Here is a 24,630-nt window from a genome sequence, read left to right on the forward strand (position 1 = left end):
GCCTATCCAGTGCATTCCCCAGTGCTACACTCTCCTACTCAAAGCTCTTCTCTGTCTTTCTGTCACTCTGACTACAGGCCACAGACTCAAGGGATGTTGCAGAGGTGTTCTCAAGGATCCCAAGAGTTCTCTATCAGAATTTTTTAAATACTGTGCTTTCATTATGAGGAAATTCTAAGAAGAATAGAATTTTTCTGATCACCAGAAGCTCATTTAGGGACCAAATACATAGCTGAAAATGTAGGGCCAAGATGGGGAGACAAGACTGAGGAAGAAAGAACTCTAGGAGCCTTATAAAGAACCGGTGGTCCCTTTCATTGCAGCTTTATTTACAATAGCCAAGATGTGGAAGCAGCCATAGAAAAATAATGAAATCTTGCCTTGTGCAACAACATGGATAGACCTAGTGAGTGAAATAAGTCGAACAGGGAAAGACAAGTGCCATATGATGACACTTATATGTGGAGTCTGAAAAATGAAATAAGAACAGAAACAAACTCACAGATACAGAGAACATTTTGACAGTTGTTAGATGTGGGGGCTGGGGGTGAAACAGGTGAAGGGATTAAAGATTGGTAGTTAAAGAACAGACACAGGATGTACAATAATATTGACAATAGTTAATAATGTAATAATATATATGGTGCCAGGTGAGTACTAGGGTTATCAGGGTAAGTTACATAAATGCCTAATCACTGTGTTGTACACTTGCAACTAATATAATGTTGTACATCAACTATAATTTAAAATTTTTTTAATTATTTAAAAAAACAAAAGAACCTAGTGTGTCCTAACCACAGAGCCCAGGACTGCCTCCGATGCAGACAGAGGCATCTCAGAGATGAGAACAGAGCAATGAGAGAAGAGGATGGCCTTGACACTCAAAAGAACCTAGCTAACATGTATTAATTACGCACCATTTACTTGCCAAAGCCCACACTTGGGGTTTTCCATACAGCCTTCAGTCTTCACACCAACCCTACAACCTGAGCGCTACCACCAGAGGTCCTTTTAACAGATCGAGAGGCTGAGGTTGGGAGAGAAAACGCTCATTATCCAGGATCATGTGACTCAGGCCAAGTAAATGAAACAGAGTCCCCAGCACTTCCAACATACCTGGCTGGGCCCTCATCCCACAGTCGTTCCACAACTTCACAGCCCTCTTCCCACACTTTAGGCCATTCCCAGGGGCCAAATGATAGCAAAGCCAGCAAGGCTACCCCCAATTCACAGAAGAGAAAATTGAAAACTTAGGAGGTGAGGTAGCCTTAAGCCAGCAGGGTCTACCTGAAGACAAAGGTCTCCTGTGCTCAGAAGCAGTAGTCGCACTCCCCAGGGACAGGCCCCACCCCACCCCGCCACCCTCTGGGCCAGGTAGAGATCCTCAGCATCCAGCCCCAGTCCCCAGGCCCCGGCAGGCAGGCAGGCAGGCAGGCAGCACCACTTCCTCACCAGCACTGTGACTTGGGTGAGGCCGCTCTGGCCTACAATACTCCACATAAAGCCAGGCTCCCCACCCTCAAGGAAGGAAATAACCTTTCCTCAAACTAGTACTTTCATTACAAAAATCTCCATACATGAGAAGGCAGAGGCATTTTTGCAATGTTTCCAAATTGCAATAACTGTGAGGACAATGAAGTAAAATGACATATGGCCTGACCCAAGAGTGACCCTGGGAAGGGGCCAGCCTGGAGTAGGTGACTTAGTGGTGTGTGCATGATAGTGGAACCTTGTAATCAAGGGGTGGCCTGCCTAAGGCAGAATCTGGAGGTGGACAGACCTGGCTCCCACTCCAGTTCTTCCTCCTCCCACCTCCCCTCCACCCCATGTCTCCAAAAGAAGCCAGGTTTTCTCCTGCCCCTGTGTTTCCCTCACCCCTCTACTTTTCACATTACAGTGCCAATAACACCTCTTCCAGGAAGCACTCCCTGTTGACCAATCCCAGGTTTGGCTGAATGTTTCCCCTATCCAGGGCCTCTGTGCTCTCCTCCATGACAGCCCTGACCAAAGAGCATTTCAGAACTACCTGTGTAAGTCCCTGGGGCTCTCGGAATGGCAGTGGGAGGGACCATGGGCTTACCCACACCACAGGCTACTGCTAGAGCTGTGTGTGTGTGAGAGAACCCAAGGCCTTGGTCACATGTCCCTGGCATAGGTGTCCAGGAAGCCACTAACCAGGAACCCCAATTCCACAAGCCTTCCCTGGCTGCTCCCAATAAGGCCTGGTCCGGGTTGCTAACCCCTTGGGAGAAAGACCACAACTCCACAACTACACACTACCCCATAAGGCCTGGTTGTAGGTCCCACCTTGCTCCCCCTCCCCAGCAGGGGCTGGGGAGGGGGAGCTTTAAAATTTCATTCAGACCTCACTTCTATGGGAACTGAATCCTATCACACCCAGAATAAAATCAAAACACCAGACCGGGCCCGTTCCCTGACCGCCCTCATTGCTCATGGAGGTTCTGACCTCCAGCTGCTCCCAGTCATTGCACCTGCTATGCCCTCTGCCTGAACATCCCACTGCACCCAGGACCTTCTCTGCTGGCCTTCTCTGACACTTTCCCCAAATGAGCCCCACTCTCCACTCCAAGCCCCCAGACCAGCTTGTCTACTCTTCCTCGCAGGCATGCACAGCACTGGACGCCACAAAGAGCATCCACTCGTCTCCCATATGCTTCGCCCAATCAGAAAAGAAGCTCTGTGGGGGCAGAAGTGTTGCCTTGGTCACTGCTTTATCCCCAACACTCAACACCCAGTAGATGCTCAATAAATACCTGCTGAATAAAGAAATCAGTGGTCTCATTTCCTCCTTCCAACAACCCTGAGAGACACAGATATGGCAAGCATTTTACAGATGAGGGAACTGAGGCGCAGAGGGTTAGAAACTAGTGCGAAGGGAGCACATTCTGTGAATAGCAGAGCTGGGATCTGAACCTTGAGGGTGCCAAAGCAGGGACGTCCCTGCACCACTGCCCCCTGCTCCAGCCCCGCTGGAGTCTGGGTCTGTCTCTAGCTGTGGACAGAGGCTCAGCACACAATGGTAAGTGTTGGAGTGCCCACCCCAGGAAGAGCCAACAGTCAAATCACCGGAGGAAATACAACCACAGGAAAAGGGGGAGAGGGAAAGGGTGGGTTTTTCTTTTTGTCCATTTGCCAACCCTTGCAAAAAGTGACTTTGTTACCACCTAATTTTAATCACACTGGAAACTTTTGTATACCAAGCCAGGAAGAAGTCAGTCTGTTCCACCACAAGGCCAGTAAAGAAGGGAATTTAAAAACCATCTTTAAACACTTCCACTTACAACTCACAAATGAACAGTCACCCACCAACTGCCTAGCTGCTTTTGAATTTCATGTAATGTTTTTAACAGGCAATACAGTCACATGGCTCAAAAACCTGAAAATATAAAAGACACACAGTGGGAAGTGTCACCTCACCCTTGCACCTTTGTCCCCCATCTGGCCCCACCTCCCCAGGTAACCACAGGAACCACCACAACTTGCTCCTGGTGTCTCCTCCAAGTTTGTTTATGTACAGCCAAGCAAACGTGTATTTGTATTTCCTTCTTTATACAACAGGTAGCTAGCATGCTTTACACACCACTCAGCACGCTGTTTTCTTCTCTTAGTAGATCCAAAAATTCTTACCATAGAAAGCATCCCATTTTTACAGCTGCGTATTATTTCCTTGTAAGGCCATGGCAGCATCTATTTAACCAGGATGTGCTACTCTGGATCTCAAATGTCTGTTCCCAGGGCTGTCTCCCTAACCTGTCTATAGCTTCTTAAGAGTAAAAACTCCCCCCAGCTCAAAGCTCGCTCAAATGAGTGATCATCAGGCAGCTCAGCACTCCCAGCTACCTCCTCTCTGCTGAGGAGCAAAACCTCTTCTTGTTCTTGCAGCTAGGGAGGGCGTCTTAAAATAGGAATCAATTCTCATCACTCCCTGGCTCAGAATTCTCCAGCAGCTTTCAGTCTCCCTGCCCTGACCCTCTGCTGTCCCTTGCTCATTCCAGCTTCCTCCCTTTGTGTCCCTCACACATACCAAGCAGGGTCCCACCTTAGGGCCTCACCACTCCAGTCCCAGTTCAGAAATCCTCTCCTCAAAGGGACCTTCCCTGCCCACCTGGATTTGGTTGTCCTGCTGCCTTCCTTATAGCTACTTTACAGCATCTATACCTCTAGGAAATCAACCGAATTCATTTCTCTGTTAACCAACTTACCCCACTACGCCCCTGCAACTGGAATATAAACAGCATGGGAGCAAAGCAGTCTCTGCACTGCTCACCATGAGCTCCCTACCTGGGCCATTCCTGCCTGACCACCCTCAGCACAGAAGAGCCAGGCTCCTGCAGCAGCCCCTGCCCGACAGAATTAGAAATGACGGCCCTCAGGAAGCCCATGAGCTGGCAGAGCACAGCGCTGGGTCCTGTCACAGGCTGGAACAGCATCCCCGGGCAAGGTCTTCAGCTGCAGAGTGAGTGTGGGCAGAGAGAGTTCAGAAAGCCAGAGAGGAGGGCTACACCCAGCTGCCCCCTGGACAGCAGACCCCAGGATTCTATGCTCACAACCCTGCTTCAAGACCATGAGCACTGGAAAACCATTGGACAGCATCTGCTGGGGTGGCCAAAAAGTTCATTTAGTTTTTCCATATGATGGCTCTAGTAGTGCTTAGTTGTCTTTAACCTCATTTGAAACAAATTTTGTAGACTGTATTATGACAGCTCTCATATCAGTGTGCATTATTTTTAAAAAACTTATCAAAATTGGTGAATTTTTGTGCAGCCATTTTAATATTAAAGATGGCAAAATACACAACATTCTCGGCATATCATGCTCTATTATTTCAAGAAAGATAAAAATGCAACAAAAGGTTTGTGCAGTGTATGGAGAAGGTGCTGTGACTGATCGAACGTGTCAAAAGTGGTTTGTGAAGTTTCTTGGTACTACTGACATTATGACCACATAGTTCTTTGCTGTGGGGCTCCCTTTCGCAGGGATGTTTAGCAGCACCCCTGGCCTCTACCTACTAGAAGCCAATAGCAGGAGAGAGCCGACATACTTGATATATCCAAATCAATAATGTTTGGTGAAAATGAAAACTGTCTTCTATTTTACAGAATAAACTAAATGGACTTCTTGGCCAACCCAAAACTTTAAAGAAGGGAAGACTGAGGCCCAGAAAAGGGTAGAATAGGCCCTCTGTACCACCTTCTGCAGCCAGGCCCAGCACCTTCCTCCCCAGCAGGAAAGAAAACCTCCACAAGGTACAAGGAAGAGGCCAGATGCTGCTCATTATCCCCAAGTCCTGGGTGCCACTGAGAGAGCTGGTCTTCAGTCAGTCAACAAACTTCCAGGATGCCACACATCATGGGGGCCCTAAGCTTAAGTGAATTCAGACACATGCAGGTGGCAAACAAAAAAGACCAAAGGGTCATGGGAATTAGGACTTAAGATAACTCAGTGGCTGCCCCACCCAATGCCACCTATTGAAGTTGGAGCCAGCCCTCCCTCCTCTGCCTGGTTCCTCCTTGTAAGGCATGTTGTCCACCATGGCCTAAAAGTAGTTTAAAGGGAAAATGCTCACACCCACAGTCCCCAGATGCAAGGCAAACATCGAATCTAATGTCCAGCAGGACACACCACAATGCCGTTGAGGCCATGCAGACTCGAGAGACTTGGAGGTCTTCACCCTGGTAGTCATGGATCACAATGAACATGGCCGTCAAGACCGGAGCAGAAAACTGCGCTGGGCTTTCAGGACAATTAAAAAGAAACTTAGTGGTCACTTAGGCTATGTGAGATCTTCATCTTAGGCCCTGAATTTAGTTCTACCTTGACCTCTGCAGAGAACACAGCTTCACTTCTCTCGGTTGTTCCACAAGCTTATTAAGTACCTACTGTATGTCAGACATGGATCGGGCTCAGGAACTTTGCCCAGGGTCAATGATACCAAGTCCTTCATCTCATGGATGCACTGAGATGGGGGCAAAGAGCTTGGCTTTAGGGTAAAAAAAACCTGGGGTGAAATCTCAGCTTGACCCTCTGCTTGCTGGAAGACCCTTTCTGAGTCTCAGTTCCCCCATCTGGCATGTAGGGGTAAGAATGTGACCTGCAGAGTCACTGATAAGATCTGGAAAGAAAACCAACATCTGAGGCCTGGTTCTGAAATCACCACCTTTCTCTGATGCGGCATCTAGGTCACTGTTTCCCATAGTCTAGCAGAAAGTGCCTGCCACCATTACAAGATGTCCTGTGGTTCAGGCCCCTGGCATGCCCCTCGGTGCTCTGATGACTAAAGCCTTGAAAGATCAGAGGCTCACTGAAGGCTTCCCTAGCCATCGGGGAGAGGACTAGCCTACAACTACTTTGGGGCGGGCAATGCAATAAAAATAGTGCCACTTATACAGCAGGCTCAGCCAATATGGAGGCCTAGGCAGGCCATGCAGGAGCCAAGAATATACAGGCAGGCCTGGTGGGGACTGTGACCAAATGATACTCCTGCCCCACCTCAGTGGCAGCAGACAGGCAGCACCAGTCAATAAGCATCATGTAGAGATGTAGACCTTGAGCTGCCAGACCCTGTGATTTTTCAGAAGATAGAAATCCAGACTTCTATATGAAACCTGACAATTTGTAAATGCTGCCAGCTAATTAAATTTTAAAAAATAATAACAACGTGGTAAGAGCCAAGTAAAACAGGCAGGGAGAGCCACAATGAGAGCTGGCTGATTTTCATGCCACAGCATTAAGATTCTTTGACTTAATCCATACCCTGCCCCCTGCCCCATCACACCACTCTGAACACAAAAGGGAGGGTGGGAAGTTGAGGAAGCACCGAAAGCAAGAGCTTCAGATCCCTCTGCTCCTCCTGGTGGGGATCTTCACCCCCAACTGCATGTAGGGAAGATGAGGCCCAGAGTCCCAATCATTCAGCCACAAACATGTGCCAGTGCAGGCCCACACATCAAAGCTTCCTTAGTCCAGGTGCTCAAGACGATGACCAACACTCAAGTTTTTTTTCTTTTTTTGGCCTGTCATGTGACACCTGCCGGCCCAGTCCAAGTGAGGGCAAGACCTTGTGAGAGCAAAGAAGGGGAGCACCCTTTCTTGGGAGAGCGGGGAAGGGGAAAGGATGCAGGGGGTGATGAGAAGTGGGGAAGGTGACAGAGTCAGGGGCACCCTGCAGGCTGAGGCCCCTGCCTGTACTTCCCAAAGCCATCCAGGCCCCACTGTGAGGGAGCATCAGACAAAAGCCTCCCCCATCTCAACTCCCACCCACTCAGGACAGCCAGAGCACTGTGCCCACGGAGGTGGAATGTGGGGGTATCTGGGTTATGAAGTTGTGGGGGCATGTGACTCTGTGAGCAAGATTCATGATGTGTGTGGAACTGTTTGTGACTCCAGCTATGTGAGACACATGTGTAACATGTGAGATGAGTGAGTCACGTGTGGCAAACATGAGTCTGTGAGACGCACACACGTTTAACAGACACACAACTGTTTTATACAGAAGCACATATGTCTGAGAGACGCTCTTGTGCAAGAGGCATGTGTGTATGAAGCACGTGTGCACAAAAGAGCAGTGTGAGATGTGACTGTGAGGAGCCCAAACATGTCTGAGAGAAATCTGGGGCGAGGGGGGTGCTCTGACGTTAAACTAAGAGACCAGGGGAACAGAGTGACAGAGATGGGGGTGGGCGCACCCAGGAACAGCGTGCAAGAGCCTCTGCTGCCTACTGGTGTGAATGCATGTGTGGCAGTGAGCGTGACTGGGGGAGGGGTGACTGAGGATGTGTGAAGGAAGGGGTGGTGCCCGACCCAGGATTCGGGTCTTCCCCTGGGTAGGAAGGAATGATGAGCACTGGGCCTCTCGACTTGAGAAGGGGTTGGAAAGCAGCGGGATAGCGGGGGTGGCGGGGGTGGGGGGGTTAGGGGGGCGGTGACCAACGGGACCTGGTGGGTAGGGGACCGGCCTGCGGAACCTTAGCCCGCTACAAGGGGACAGTCTCGGCGCCCGCCACCTATCCAATGGGCCCGGCTCGCTGAGGGGCCGTCCCTGTGGCTAGGACCCGGACGCGGGGCGCGCGGCCGTGGGGCCGCCGAGCCGTCGGGGCATCGGAGCATTGATCGAAGGCTGACGGGGGTGCGGGGCAGTGGTGAGAGGGAGGCCCGGGCAGGGGTCCGTGAGCACTCACCGCGGGGTGCTACGCAAGTCCGTCCGTCGGTGCGTCCGTCCGCTGGGCCGTCGGCGCCTCCAGAGCTCGTGCGCCCCGGGTTGTGCACGGCGTGAGGCGGGGCGGAGGCACAGAGGGGCGGGCCGGAGTCGGATCTCAGCCCCCTCCTCTGCCTCCGCCTCCGGGGCGGGGTCTAGGCCCGGCGTGGGTAGTGGGTGGGCAACCCGGTGCGTCTCCCTTCAAGCGGAGATGTGCAAAGCCAGGCCTAGAGATGCATACGCCGCGCTTCGCCAAGCACCTCGGCCCCTTCCCTACATCCCCCCCCCCCTTTACCCCAACCATTCTAAACTCTGAGTTCCAGGTTTAGCACTGGTGCGCTCAGCGAGGGAGCTTTGTTCTGGCTACCTCAGCTAGTATGACCCTCAGGTCCTCACACGGAAGATGGGCTCAGAAATTCTGGGCACCTTGGGAGGGCCTCGGGGGCTTGGGTACAACTCTTCAAAGAGGCAGGCCAGCGTGAAACGGTCCAGGACATGCCATGTTTGGCCTCAGCCTTCAGATCCCTGGGGGTTCCCACATTCCGGACCTGCTGGTACTCGACACTGCTGCTACAGGTCTTTGGGCACAGGGTTCTCAGCCCCCAGCTTTGAGAACGTTTAGGTTTGTTCTCAGCCCACGCAGCTTCTTGTGACCACTGTGTGACCTCAACCAAGGCCTTGACCTCTCTGAATCCAGCTTCCTCATCTCTTGAAAGGCTTAACGCTTGGCTGTTAATGGGTAGACATAGAGAACCCATATCATGCTCTCAGCACAGGGCCCACTCAACAGGTAGTGAACACCTTGCAAGTTGCAAGCTCAAAACGTTAATTATTGTAACTCTGACCCCCACAATCCAGGCAGGATGGACATCCCATGGTCTGGTACCCACTCACCCCCTTTGGCAGACTAGGAGCCTGTGCCTGGTAAGAGACCCTCTGGGGAGCAGGACATGGGCAAGGGACTACGTCCCAGGCCCTTTCCCCTGACTAGGGACCCAAAACCCCACCCCCAAACCCACATAAGCAAACATGCTGTCACCACAGCAGTCCAGGCAAAAGGTGTCTGGTCCAAACCCACTGGGCCCTGCAGGACTGGACTCTGGCACAGGAACCCCAAGTCCCTCCCCCACCATCAACTTAGAAGAGCCCTACTCCGTTTGCCATCTTCTGTCTTTGTCTTTTCTTATTCTTTTATTTTTTTTTTTTAAGAATTTCATTTTATTTATTTTTTTAGAGAGAGGGGAAGGGAAAGAGAAAAAGAGGTAGAGAAACATCAATGTGTGGTTGCCTCTTGCACACCCCCAACTGGCCCACAACACAGGCATGTGCCCTATCAAACAGGCGACCCTTTGGTTCATAGACTGGCGCTCAATCCACCAAGCTACACCATCCAGAGCTGTCTCTTTTTATTGTAGTGAAATTCACATAGCATAAAATTCAGCATTTCCATCATCTGAAAGTATACAATTCAGTGGTGTATAAAACATTCATAATGTCTCTTTCTCTCCCTCCCACCCCCAGTGTTTCTTACTCTTCCCTCATCCTGTCTCTCTGTGTGTCTCTCTTTCAGTTTTTATGTTGACCTGTCTCTCCATCTTACTCTGTCCTTCTTGGTCTCTGCATCTCCTTCTGACTCTGTTTCTTGGTCTCTCAGTTCTAGGTCTACATTCTCTAAGACCTAAGACCCAGACCAAGTCCTCAAGGAAATCGGGACCTCCAGAACCACCTCCAGGACCACTTGCCATCCCGGCAAGAGGACACATGGCCCAGTGGTTACCATCTCATATCTGGACAGCAGCAATAGGCCCAGCATGTTGCCGCAGACAAGTGTGAGGCACCCAACAAAGGCAGAGAGAAAGGAAGCCACTTGCCCAGGATCACACAGCTGGGAGGGGTTGAAGCCGGGAAATGCCCAGGAGCTCAGACAGGGCTGGTCACAGGAGAGCCAGTAGGGGTTGAGGAGCCAAAGCCTGGACAGGGAACTTGGGTTCAGCCTGCTCTGGCTTTCTGTCTAACCCTGGCCCTTTGCTCCATGGGTCCTTTTCCCCACTGGAGCTTATGTTCCCTCAAGACCTATCTACTTATTGTGCCCTCTGCCTGGAATGCCCTTCCCCTAGACCCTCATGGATAACTCATCCTTGTATTGAGATATAGTTGAAACCCCAGAGAACCCTGAGACTCCAGCAGAGGTAGCAACTGCTCTATCCTCTCTGCTCTTCAGTGTATTTGTCACTGGCTGACTTTTTTATTCATTTGTAAATAACTATAGGTAGGATAGCCTGTGTTAAGAACTCTGCCACACACCAGCTGTGTGGGGCAAGTTACTTCTGGATCTTGATTTTCTCAGCTGTAAAATGAATATAAGGACGTCAGGGCCTATCTAATGGGCTTGTTGGGAAGATTAAATGAATTCAAATATATAAGTAATTTGAACATGGCTTGACCCAAGGGGAGTGCTCAGTAAATATCTGATGAGTGGGTGACAGAGTGACTCCTTCTTCTGTCAACAGCAGGCAGGCTGGCATAATACAAGACACCTGCCTCACTCACCTGGGCAACTTACTGCACTCTGATGTGGCTCTCTTCCCTGCAGCAGGTTCCTTGAGCCAGGAGAAGAGGCAATAGGTGGAAATTTGGCCCCACCTTGCAGCCTGCTGAGTAAAGCCAAGCCAGCTTTCCAGGAGATAAAGTGGAGACACTTTGCCAGACTTCTGTTATCTGAGCAGAGATGCAGCAAAGTCAGCCCCACCAAGGCTGTTATCGCAGACAGAGCACGCATCTCCCCCAGGAATTTGGGACCCAGATATGGCTGAAACACAGTTGGAGGAAGTTCCAGGCTGATAAGTTTCAGTCAGAAAGCTCAGAGTGTGCAGCAAAGTTATTCACATCAGTGACAATCTCACCAGCCTCCTGGGCATTGTGGCGCCAGGGCTGGCAGGCATGAGGCTCACCTGCACCACCTGGAAGCCCAGATGGGGAAGAGAAGGCTCACGGAGCTTCTCGGGTCTTCATCACTGCTGGGTAGCCTTGGGGAGGTCACTGTACCACCCCTGGCATCTGAGAAATGACAGTAACAATAGTAATAACCTGACACAACAATGACATGGGTTTCTGAAGCAGGGACTCTGTAGCCAGATGGCCTTGGTTTAAAGCCACATCCCCCCTTGGTGACATTCAGCAGGTGGCTTCAGTTCTCTGGCCTCAATGGCTTTCTCTAATAAAATAGTTTCTGACTCATAGGATTCTTTTGAAGATGTTTAGAGCAGAGTCTGGCACATGATAAGCCCTTGATTAAATGTATGTATGTATGTTGTTGTTGTTAACTGCACATATACTAAACCAAGCTGAGCCAGCAAAAGCACCCCAAATCTCCCTGCACACCTGGGTGCAGACAGCATGGGGGCTGCCCACTCCTTGAATGGTGGTCCTGAACTCCCCACCAGAACTTCTCCTGCTGCTTCCTCTGAGTGCTGACATGACAACCCTTCCTCCAAGAGTGGGCTCTGCACTGGGGCCTGCTTCCTCATAGCTCTTGCTTCCCATTGAGCATCTGTTGCTGGCACAATGACTAGGCAGCATGGGGAAGCTGTCTGTCCCCAGCTGCAAAAGAATCTAGGAAAGTGAGCGTCTGGACCCAGCAAGACTACAGAATATTCCACAAATATGGAAAAGATACTCCAAGATGATGGGCAGTGATTTTCAGGCAGAGGCATGGCACTACCTGCCATTCTGCTGCTCAACAAAAGCCCAGGCACAAGCTCTAGAATGTGGCAGTCCTTTAGAATCATCTGGTACTTTGGTTTTGTTTTTGTTTTGAAACACCAACATCCACACTTTACTTCAGAACAATTAAAGCTGAGTCTCCAAAGGGTGCAGGTAGGCGTTAATATTTTTTTAAAACCCCGGTTGACTGTAAGGTGCTGCCAATTTTGGAAAACACTTTTTCAAGGTCCTCCCTTTGTCCTTCCAACTGTGTCCCTCCCAAGGAGTGAGGAGTCTGTGAGACCAAGACCATGTGCCTACCTTGAGCTCATGATGCCCATGCCAGTCCCTGAAATTCCCTACTATGGAAGAAAGAAGGGGTCTATAATAAACATGGCAAGTTGAATGCCTGAAAGCAACCTCACAAGGTAGTCTGATCATAAATTCCCAATTGGGAGAGTCATGGTGGGGAGTCACCCCCCAGGCATATAACTTCTTTAGTAAAAAGCTTATCTTTGCCTTAAGCGAGCCTTGTCCATTGTTCCTGTGGGTCTAGGTTAACACACACTTGAAATGCCTCTTTTTCAGATCCCTCACAAGCATAATCACCCCCAAAAGAGCATAGTCTTGTTAACTATCCTGTAAGCCCATTTTTGCTTTCTCCTGCCTCCATGTAGTCTTACTTAGTTACCTCCTAAATTTCGAATGCATGAAAGAAACTTCAAACTGTCATTGTGAGAAACATTTGAGACCTTGCTACCCTGCATATGTCATCAGTTTAGCTCAAATAAACTCACAAAAATTTTCTACAGGTTTGAACATTTCTTATGTTTCTTACATTGACACTGCTCAAACTGCCCTGAGCCCCAGGGTCTATCTGATCCTCTTTCTTTCTTTCACCTCTCCCCTTAGGAATGGGCTGCACCACCAGTGGACAAACCCCAGGCCTGAGGGGTGGCTAAGGACAGCTGCTGACAAGTGGCATGAATGGAGCTCAGACGTGTGGGCACACAGTCCTTGGAACCCAGTTCTGGCCCTTTCTGGTCTGAACCCCACCTGCCTCTCCAGCCTCTTTATCCACACACACTCCTGTTCTTACCTCCCACCATCCTACTCTCCAACCCAATGAGAAGCTGATTATATACCAGGAACTTCCCCACCTCCCTGCCTTTCCACCCACCCTGAATGCTGTTCCACCTGGGGCAGAAATTACTAGTCACTTCCACTCTTCATGTCTGAAACACAACTAAAGAAACTACACAGACCCATGACTCCCTAGCTAAAGACTACATTCCCAGTCTCCCTGGCAGCCAGGTAAGGCCATGAAGGTTTAAGGCCATTGAATGGGAACAGAAGTGATGTACTCTGCTCTTCCCTTTCCCCTTCCAACTGACTAAAGCAAGGACCTGGTAGTGGACATGGAGCTGGAGTAGCCACCTTGTATATACTTGGGTGGAAGGAGTCCCTGATCATCCTGGAACCATCATACCTCACCTGGACCTACACACAAAAGAGAAAGAAGCTTTCAAATATGCTAAGCCATCTCCTTTTAGAGTCTCTTCGTTATAGCAGCTTAAACTATACCTAACTGCTGACTACTATCCCACTTCAGTAGCTAGCTCAAATGTTCTAAGAAGCCGTAGCACACTGTGTGCACCCCTCTGCGCAGGAACTCGTGGTTTGGAGCCCTCAAGAAGACTGGTGCAGTCTACACCTGTGACTTCTACTAACCCCTGTGCCCTGCTGCGGCTACCAGCCCCTGTGACTCCTCTGTAGAACCCTCTTCTCTCCATTCTGGTTCCATGTGGTTCCTTCATTGGAGCTTATTCTCTCTTCCTCCTGTGGGCACTGGGCCAGGTGTGGCCTGCTAGAGTATTCCGTACAGGGAAGGGCTTGTGACTCAAGGGAGGGGACCTCTTTATTTAAGGACCACTCTTCTTACTGCATTGCCCAGCTGTGGGTATGAGGCTGTGGCATGTAGGCCACACTTAGGGAAACTTGCTGAGAATGAAACCAACTCAAAGGAAAGCAGGGCTGAGAGGAGAGGAGGAAGAGGAGAATGAGGAGGCAGAGAGATCGAGAGAGAGCTTTTTGAGGACACAACATTTAAGCACCTGATTATAGCTTGGCTGGAAGCCACCCCATCGCCGTATTTTTCAGTTACAAAGGTCACTAAATTCCCTTTGGGGCTTCAGCCAATTTGAGCTCGTTTTTTAATTCACACTCAAGAGCCTTTGCTAATTTGTTTCATTGATGCAACATCACCTACCAAGTCTGGCCTGTACTTCCCAGGCCCTCTTTGGACACTGAGGTTAGCTATGAGGGATCAATATTTTATGATGCTCAGGCTCTCCCCAAGAGTGCTTTGGCTTAACTAAATGGGGCAGTGATGGAAATGAAAAATAAACTCCTGTTTGTTAGCCATACACTGTGTGCCAAGCATTTTAGTAGGCACCCTGCATTGATTAATCCATTTAATTCTAAAAATAATCCTGGAAGGTGCTAGATATTATTACCCCATTTTACACCCAAAGAAACTGAGGTTCTGTGGGATAGAGGGTCCCAGCCCAGAGCAGTGTGACTGCAGAGTCTGCATGCTTTTCCCTGCCCTTGCAGAGGAAGGAGTGGAGCACACTGTAGTAGACAGTGCGTTCCCATCCCCAGGGTTTGGGAACAGGGACTGGGAAATCCCTTGGCAGATGGTTGGAGGGGCTGAAGTACATTGAATGGGATCTGTGGAGAGAGGAGGTAGGAGAGAACCATACAATGTTTTTCACACTGGGCTTTCTCTGCACTTTCCCAAGCTATCTACTTATTCTGGGAGAGCTGCCCAGCCCACTGCCTCCCATCTGGGAGTGATTAGCTCCTCCTACCTCCCATGGCCTAGCACATTCATGACTCACTCCTGGCCTATCCCTTGCCTGGTGTGATGAAATTTCTGGCAGTTCAGAAAAGTTCTGGTCACCCTGGATAAGATTTGGCCCAGCCTTACTGCTCAGTCCAGCTTTCCTGGCAGGGGGAAAGCAAGGGGGCCAGGGGTGCTAAGCTGATGGGCTGGAACCTCCCTAGTGGGCTTGAAAACTAGGCTGAAGCGTCTCAGAGCTCCTTCCCTTACTGAACATTCCAGAGTGGGAAAGGATTTGTTTATGGCCACACATTAAAGCCCTAAGGGGCTTAAAGGTGTCCCCAGGACAGCAAAGGCAGCCCAGAGACAGGAGGCCTGGTACCAGTAAGCCTCTAGCCTACTCTGAGCCTCAACTCCTTATCTGTGAAATGGGAGAGGGTATCGCTGATTTTAATAAATAAGTTAGGAAATACAATAATAAAACATTCAACATGCTCAAATGTACCTTCACAAGAGTCTCTTACAACCACTTTTGTCCTATATGTATTTATAGATGTATGAATGCATTTATGTATGCTCACAATAAAATTCTAATGAACATTTTTCTGCTACATTTTTATGAGATATATATTGGCCAGTATCTATCTCACTGTCTGCTATAACAGCAGTATATTTCTCTGATCTTCCATTGATCATTTTCTATTTTCTATAGTATAAAAGAATATCTTTGAATCTATATTTTTAGGTACCTGTCTACTTCCAAGAAATTGCAAGGGCAAAGGGCCCTTGTACATTTTTAAATACTTTTTAGCAGGGTCTCCCGAAAGTTGTACAAATCGCATCCCATCAAGAATGAATGAGAGGGCGTGTTTCTCACATGGTGACCACACACCCAGGTGCCATCAGCCTTCTTAGTTGTAGTCAATCTGTTAGGTAAAGATGTTGTCCATTATTTGAAGTTGATTGTCTTTTTAAGTGTTGGCCATCTGTGTTTCTCCTAAGAACTCGGTGTACATAGTCTTCATTCATTTTTACTATTGAGGTATTCATCTTTCTTTTAATAATTTTAAATAATTTTTGTATAGTAGGACTGTTGGCCTTTGTCTACAAAGTACTTGCTGCAGATGCCTCTGTTTTAATTTTGATTATGTATTTTTTACATAAAACTTATAAAATCTGATGTAGAAAAACTTATGTTTTTTTTTTCTTTCAGCTTAGACTTTCCCCATTCTACAATAGACATAGTAAGCAACATGTATATTTTCTTCCAGCTTTTTTTTCATTAGTTCATTCTTTCATTCATTTATCCATCCTTCATTCATTGTTGCTCTTGAATTCAACCCCAAATCCTCTGGCTACCCCATCCCACACATTTGGTGGCTGGGTCTTCAGCACATTACCTTGTTATGGGGCAGGAATCTACACTAATTTCTGGAAGGTTCCTCTTCTAGGAATGTGGGAAGGGAAAACACATCCTTGTTTAAATAACAAACTTTGGCCTCTGAGGCTCCAAAACCTTTGGTTACCTGGCACGGCTACACCCAACCAGTCCTTGAGTATTGAGGATTTTAGGATAATGATGATTATGGTGGCATGAGAATAATGCATCACTCAGATCTGCTCCAAGCAGCATGTGTGACTGTCCTCCCCTCTAGATCTGCCACCTTAAACTCAGTCTCCTCCCATCCACCCCCCACCATCCAAGAACAGACCACAATGGCTGCTGTCGTCATAAGAAACATCCAAACCTGCAGAGAATTTTTGAGTTTATTTGAGCCAAACTGAAGACATATGCTGAGGAGCAAGATCTCAAATGCTCTGGAGAATAAAATTTGCAGCTTATTTTATGCATTTGGAATTAAGGAGGGACCCTAAGAAAGATTGCATGAGGGTGGGAGAAGCCAAGATCAGATTACAGGATACTTAAGATTATGTATTAAATACTTGTCTTACACACTTTAAGGGTGTTATTAGAAGGAGGGATCTGAAAGAGAACATTTCAAACATGTGTTAACCTAGATGCACAGAAACAATGGACAGGGCTTAGCTTAAAGCAAAGATAAGCTTTTTAGTAAAGAAGTTATATGCCTGGGGTGTGACTACCCACCATGACCTGCCAAGTTAGGAATTTATGATCAGATCACCCTATGAGGTTACTTTCCATAGGACATTCTTTTCTTTTCTTCCATCCACACTGTTAACGCCATTACAGAGAGCCCCAGGATTCTTCAGCAGAAATGTGGCTGAGAGCTCCCTGTAGTCTTGGCTGAAGGTTTTTGGATTGTGCCACATTCTAAGACTCTTCCTCCACAATGCTCCTTCCTTCATCCTCTCCTATCACAAGTGTCTGAGCTGCACTGCTCTGAGTTTATCCTTGACTTCTCCCATGCCCTTCCCCAAGGATTTCCTTGCATATCTAATCCCATCTTAGCAAAATTAGTTTGGGTTTCTTGACAGACCCAAACTCCGTCGGCAGCCGTCCATCTCGAGAGACGATGGTGTAGCTTCTTAAGAGTCTATCTGCACCGCCGAGAATGGCTGTGCAGTCCGACTCGGGAGGGACACGGTATCTGTCTCCTCCCGTGTTGAATCGACATCTTGTGATGACGCTGGAGTGTCCTCTCCAGTGAAGCTGAAGCTACAGAGCCTGGGCAGGGTGATATGGAGGGTCTGCTGTTGCCCATGCAGCAGACCCCCCCTCTCTTCGCAGCTGAAGGGTCCAAGGGAAAGACGGAGTCAATCCAGCTTGGCTTCAGGTGCGCCGCAGGAGTTGCCGGTGTTGACTACAACGTCAAACCGCCTTAGGGACTCTGGCTCCGGATTTTCTGTCGGGGTTTACTCCCTTAGCCTTTCCCCTGAAGAGGTATGCCGCAAGGCAGTGGAGGTTTTTTGAAGTCAGAGTTTTCCTTCTCTGATGTGCCCTGACTGGAAGATCGAACCAGCGACACTTAGCTCGCAGGCCGACGCTCAATCCACTGAGCCAAACCAGCCAGGGGCAAGACCCAAACTAATGCAATGATAAAGATATTAACTAAAGCTCTGGTGGGTAGCTCAGTTGGTAAAGTCATCTTAATATGCCAAAGGTTGCAGGTTCAATCCCTGGTCAGGGCACATATAAGAATCAACCAATGAATGCATAAATAAGTGGAACAAGAAGTCTTGCTCTCCCATCTCTCTTAAAAAAAAAAATCAATCAATAAAAAGAAATTAAAAGAACGTAACTAAAATAGTCACTATGGTATACTGTTTGTAAAGCTATGATACAACCATCTCTCTTGCATCCCTATCCACCATAATGGAGGTTCAATACTGTGTGTCCCACTTTACAGATGAGAAAACTGAGCTGAGCTTAGGTCCAAATCCAGGCTCTCTTTGCTTCACTAGGCAGCTTGTGTGAGTTCCTTGTCCCCTACCCTTCCCTACCCCCAACTCTTCAGCATAGGCCTCCAATCCAAAGCATTTGACCCTGGGCCACAGCTCAGTAGGGTGTGTTTTGTCATCAAACTCTGAGACCCTTGAGCCCCACTGGGCTATACCAATAACAGGGGAGGGAGCCCAGAACCCCTTTTCCTTCATGGAGGGAGCACAGGTCCTTCTCCCACACCTGAACTCAGAGCAAGGAGCCAGGTACTCAGCTTTGGGGTGGGCAGACAGAACCTTCCATTCTTGGGCAACTTTATACGTTGAGAGAAAAGTCCTCTTCACACAGAAAGGTGATTCTTCTTTGGTTCCGGCCCTGCCTGCTGGTCCTCCAGACCATCATGTTCCTTCTCAATCAGGGGCCCCAAAGTTGCTATTTTCCAGGCTGTTTCACCCCAGCTCCTCCACTGCCCTATAATCAACTCAACCTGTCACTCTCTTAGGGCTTACCCAGGACTGAGCACATGACCTTGGGGCAGCGTGCATAGTCCAGAGAAAAGTTTCACTTTCCACATTTCAACCTTAACTTCGGGTAATACGACCCAAGCCGGAGGTAGTTCTTTGGGGTGACTATATTAAAGTGCCAACACATACTGACTCGAGGGTCCCTCAGCTGTCCACTGAACATGCAGAGCTGCTTCTCTGTGTTAACACACCTGGGCTTGGGAACCCATAGGTAGGCTGGCCCATCTGTCTTGGGCATTTGCACTGAGTTACACTCTGGTCTCTTTCTAGCTCATCCAGCTCTCCCTGGAGCTTGCTTCAGCCTCTTCTTCCTTCTAGTCTCTTCACCAGAGCCCTGCCAAAGGCAGCTGATGGGAAACCCACACCCTCTGCAGCACACCAGTCAGCAGGCGTCAGCCCCAGAAAGCAGAGACATTCTCCAATGAAGTGTGTCCTTACCCTACATCACCGTCTGTTCAGCCTCAGTCTCCTGACATGCTCAGAATATGGGTTCAGTCTGAGCTCCATCCCCTTGATCTCCACTCACCCTGACCTTTGTTGGAACATGACTTCCGTGCCCATCCATGATCCACTCATTCATGCAGGGATGATGCAGTGACAAGTATAGACTCTGGAGCCAAGCTGCCTGGGTCTGTATGGTAGCTCTGCCACCTACTAGCCATGTGACTTGAGGAAAGTGTCCCCTCTTTGTGTTTCAGGTTCCCAGCTATAAAATAACTGCCAACCTCAACATGCAATTCTGAGGGCTAAGTGAGCTACTGTATAGAAAGTGCTTAGGGAGCTGCTTGTACAGGCTAAGTTCTCAACAAATTTTAGCTAATATTACTCACTCAACAAATATTTTCTTCGCACCCAAACTACGCCAAGCACTGAGCATCCCAGTGGGGATCCAGAAGGAGGGCAGAGTCACTCCTGCCCACAGGGAGCCCACACTCTAACAGGAGGCAGATAGAAATGGAAAGCAAACAGTAAGACCTGCACTAAGGAGAAGGCGCAGGGATGCAATATGGTGCAGTGGTTAGCCTGTGGGGGCTAGGGCCGGAATGCCCAAGTTCTAGCTGCATCATGACTCAGGAAGACTCCTAACCTCTCTGGGTCTCATTTCCCCTCTATAAATAGGGATGATAGTGCTTATCTAATTGGGTTTCATGAGGGGTAAATGAGTAACAGATGGCAAAAAATTGTGTAGTGCCAGACACACAGTAAGTTCTCAAGGAAAGTTAAATTAGTGATATGGAAGCTAAGAAGTCCTTTGAAGGGGAATTTAAGAGAGAAGAGGACTTGGGGGCCCTGGTGGGCTGCAGGAAGAATTTGGTGTTTATTCTGAGAGCTAGAGGAGCTATTGTAGGATTTTAACAGGCGAAGCTGGTACTAGAGTTCAGGTGGAGCTAATGGAGTTCTGACAAGGGTAGCTGCATGGGGAAGTGATAGAATTGGAGAGATACTGAGTAGGGAGGCTATGTAGACTGGTGTAATGTTGGTAGCCAGGGAGAGAGAGGGGCAAGGATGACTCCCTGGTGTCTGGTTCAGGAGGCGTTTCTGATGAGTTGAGAATGAGAGCTGGTCTGGACTTTCTGCTGCAAGCCACAGTAAACTTGACTCAAAGAGGCTTACGTCAAAAAAAAAGAGAAATTTGAATTCCATAATGTGAATAGAGAAGAGAGGTGGACTACAAGTATAGTTGCATCTAGGTGCTCAAATGTCTCCAGGAACAAGTTTCTCTCCCCTTGTTCCTCAGCGCTCTTTCCCGCTTCTCCATTTTCCATCAAAAGCACCTCTTTTTGTGACCAAAATTCTCAGCAGCTCCAGCCCACAACCCTTCAGGTCGAAACAAAATGAAGCACTAGTCCACTAATCTTAAGGTTCTCTCCCATTGGAAGGGCTTAAGTTATTGCAGCTAGGGGAATGGACTGGCTGATAGGCTTAGCCCAGGTCATATACTCTTCTGAAAGCCTGAGGGGGTGGGGTAAACCTCTAAATGCCAACTGGGGACTGTTGCCAGATGCTGGAGAGGAATCTGTGCATGTCCCTGAAGAAGTAAGTTAGCAGCCCTGGGTTTGAAGTCAAATTTCTTCCACACTAGATTCAGACACTGCCAGATCATAGCACACCTTTAAAAAACATGTTCTCTGTGAAGTCCCCAACAGGCACAAGGGGACTTCATCAACCTTGTCAGTGATTGACTCTCAGCTGAAGAAGCCCCAGCCAGTGCAGCCAGTGAGAACCCCAAAATCCCCAGACCTCACAGAGGCCAGGCAAACAAATGTGGGTCTGATGGGAAAGTTGTTGCCTGGGGTTAGTGACTAATAAAACAAGTAGGTTACACCCATTGCAAAAATGTTAAGCCAGAGGAGAGAATGTGACAGGAGCCCAGTGGTTGATTCCAGTTATGTGAAAATACCAGAAAGTGAGTCTGTGAAAGACAGATCTAGAAGTCCACAGTTTCCTTAAAAGCATGACCACCTCTGCATACATCCCGAAACTGTTATTTAATTTGGGCTGTTTTTGACCTTGATATAAACAGACATCCTCTAAACATTCCTACTGCATTGGTGAGTGCACATATGTCAGTCCCTGAAGCTGCTCTTATATCTCTAGCACTAACTTGAACACACTGATCGATTCTCCTGTCTATAGATATTTAGGTTGCTGTTCTTTTTTTCTATTACAAATGATGCTGCTATAACTATCCTTATACCAGCCTCCTTTATAAGAATCCTACAATAGCTCCCCTAGCCCTCAGAATAAACACCATTTGTACTAGTCCTCTAAGATGAGCATCCAGGAGTGGGAATGCTGAGTCATGGGGTGTGCACACATTCAAGTTGACCAGCTCATGCCAAATTGTTATTTCAGTTTTTGTAGCAGTGTGCATTCTCTCCAGCTGCTGGTGAAGGCTGCACCTCTCACTAACCTTGTTAAGGCACTTCGTAGATGTGAACCAGTGTGTTTGTGTGGTTTCAATTTACATGTCCTTTGTCACTAATGAGGATAAGCTGGACATATGTTTATCAGTCATCTACATTTCTCTTTTGTGAAATTTCTGCTCATGGCTTTTTGCCCCTTGTTTTTTAATTCGCAATCACTGATTTCTTCTTTTTTTTTTTTTTTAAGATTTTATTTATTTATCTTTAGAGATAGGGGAAGGGAGGGACAAAGAGAGGGAGAGAAACATCAATGTGTGAGACAAACATGGATCAGATCTAACTAGCAACCTTCCAATTTGCAGCATGACATCCAACCCACTGAGCCACACCAGTCAGGGCACAATCACTGATCTCTAAAGCACAGTCTGGCCATGTGTCTCTCTGCCTTTAAGCCACTTCATGGCTCTCTGGGGGCCTCAGAGCAAAGCCCACACCCATTGGCCTGGCCAGCAAGGCTCTACAGAGGTTGTGCTCTGGTCTATATCAATTCTCCCCTCCCCTCAGCTCCTATAGGGCTTTCCTCCACTTGCTTGCTTACATCGTGCTCTGGGAAGCCTTCCAACTCCTGCCTGTGCTGTGGCCTCTACTAGCAAAACCCTCTTTCTCCCCATTGACCCTACATCCTTGTCTGGCTTCTTCCTTCTTTCTTTTCTCTTTCTTTCTCTTTCTTTCTTTCTTTCTTTTTTTTTATTTTATTTTTTTTATTTTTTGGTTTTTCAATTACAGTTGTCCTATTTTTCCCCCATTGCTCCCCCCTCCCAGCCCATCCCTTCTCCCACAATTATATCCCTCCCCATTGTCCATGTCCATGAGTCATTCATACACATTCCTTGACTAGACCCTTCCCTTACTTATTCCCCTTCTCTCCCTCCCCCCTTTTCCCTACTGACTACTATTCTAGTCTTTGCCTATTTAGTTCGTTTGTTTGTGTTGCTCTTTAGTTGCCTGTATTAGGTGATATCATATGGTATTCTGCTTTCTTTGCCTGGCTTATTTCACTAAGCATAATTCTGTCTAGTTCCATCCATGTTGTTGCAAATGGCAGGAGTTCCTTCTTTCTTTCTGCTACATAGTATTCCATTGTGTAGGTGTACCACAGTTTTTTGATCCACTCATCTACAGATGGGCACTTAGGCTGTTTCCAGCACTTAGCTATTGTAAACAGAGCTGCTATGAACATAGGGGTGCATAGGTTTTTTTGAATTAGGGTTTTAGGATTTTTCGGGTATAATCCTAGCAGTGGAATTGCTGGTTCAAAAGGCAGTTCCATTTTTAGTTTTTTGAGGTAATTCCATACTGTTTTCCATGGTGGCTGCACTAGTCTGCACTCCCACCAATAGTAGGGTTCCCCTTTCTCCACATCCTCGCCAGCATTTGTTTTTTGTTGATTTGTTGATGATGGCCATTCTGACAGGTGTAAAGTGGTATCTCATTGTGGTTTTTACTTGCATCTCTCTGATGGCCAATGATGTTGAGCATTTTTTCATGTGCCTATGGACCTTCTGTAGGTCCTCTTCGGAGAAGTGTTTGTTCAGGTCCTTTGCCCCTTTTTTAATTGGGTTGTTTGTTTTCTTGATGTTGAGTCGTATAAGCTCTTCATATATTTTGGAGATCAGTCCTCTGTCTGTGATATCATTGGCAAATATGTTTTCCCGTATGGTTGGTTTCCTTTTCATCTTGCTGATGTTTTCTTTTGCTGAGCAGAAACTCTTTAGTTTGATGTAGTCCCATTTGTTTATTTTTTCCTTTATTTCTCTTGCCTTAGGAGATGTATCCGTGAAGATATTGTTACGTGAGACATCTGAAATTTTCCTGCCTATGTTTTCCTCTAGGACTTTTATGGTGTCACAGCTTACATTTAAGTCTTTAATCCATCTTGAGTTTATTCTTGTGTGTGGTGTAAGTTGGTGATCTAGTTTCATTTTTTTGCATGTCCCTGTCCAATTCTCCCAGCACCATTTGTTAAAGAGGCTCTTCTCACTCCATTTTATGTTCCTTCCTCCTTTATCAAATATTAGTTGACCATAGAGGCCTGGGTTTATTTCTGGACTCTCTGTTCTGTTCCACTGATCTATATGTCTGTTCTTATGCCGGTACCAGACTGTTTTGATCACAGTGGCTTTGTAGTATTGTTTGATGTCTGGTATCGTGATTCCTCCTGCTGTGTTCTTCTGTTTCAAGATTGCTTTTGCTATTCGGGGTCTTTTTTGGTTCCATATGAAGTTTTGGAGGATTTGTTCTAGGTCAGTGAAATATGTCATTGGTATTTTAATAGGGATTGCATTGAATCTGTAAATTGCTTTGGGTAGTATGGCCATTTTGATGATGCTGATTCTTCCCATCCAAGAACATGGTATTTGCTTCCATTTATTTGTATCTTCCTTAATTTCTTTCTTCAATGTTGCATAATTTTCAGTGTACAGGTCTTTTATCTCTTTGGTTAAGTTTATTCCTAGGTACTTTATTTTTCTTGTTGCTATAGTAAATGGTATTTTCTTTTTTGCCTCTGTCTCTGATATTTTATTGTTGGTGTACAGAAATGCCTTAGATTTCTGTATATTTATTTTGTACCCTGCTATTTTGCCAAATTCACTTATTATATCGAGTAGTAAAAATGTGGAACGCTTCACGAATTTGCATGTCATCCTTGTGCAGGGGCCATACTAATCTTCTCTGTATCGTTCCAATTTTAGTATATGTGCTGCTGAAGCAAGCACTCTTTCTTTCTTTCTTTTTCTTTCTTTCTTTCTCTTTATTTTATTTTATTAAATTTATTGGGGTGACATTGGTTATTAAAATTATGTAAGTTTCAGGGGTGCAATTCTATAATACATCATCTGGGCTGCTTCTTTCTCATCCTTCAGATCGCAGCTAAAATGTCACTTCCTCCAGGGAGACCTCCTGGCTTCTCCCCACCCAGACTGTAGGGCCATAGTGCCTGTGCACTCTGTCTCAGGGCATTGCTTCTGTGCCATAATTGTCAGCAGGCTCATCAAGTCTTTGCCACTGGACAGTAAAGTCCATGAGGGACAAGACCATGAATGTTTTGTTCATAC

The 24,630-nt window shown here is 47.4% G+C and overlaps 1 protein-coding gene and 1 non-coding gene across 4 annotated transcripts in view; both read right to left on the reverse strand.

Moving 5' to 3' along the window:
• Positions 1–8,263, reverse strand: part of FBLN2 (fibulin 2) — a 104,729-nt gene extending 96,466 nt beyond the window's left edge. For all 3 annotated transcript variants that reach the window (XM_090278734.1, XM_090278727.1, XM_090278718.1), the window contains exon 1: positions 8,199–8,263. The gene's annotated coding sequence lies outside the window, so the exon portion shown is untranslated. The remainder of the gene's footprint in view (positions 1–8,198) is intronic.
• Positions 8,264–24,184: 15,921 nt separating this feature from the next.
• Positions 24,185–24,291, reverse strand: LOC150021760 (U6 spliceosomal RNA). The gene has a single exon (XR_016513920.1). It is a non-coding gene; the product is annotated as a U6 spliceosomal RNA (small nuclear RNA).
• Positions 24,292–24,630: the final 339 nt, after the last annotated feature.

This window comes from Furipterus horrens, unplaced genomic scaffold, assembly GCF_987537825.1.
Source record: "Furipterus horrens unplaced genomic scaffold, mFurHor1.1.pri manual_scaffold_1, whole genome shotgun sequence".
Classification (NCBI taxonomy): domain Eukaryota; kingdom Metazoa; phylum Chordata; class Mammalia; order Chiroptera; family Furipteridae; genus Furipterus; species Furipterus horrens.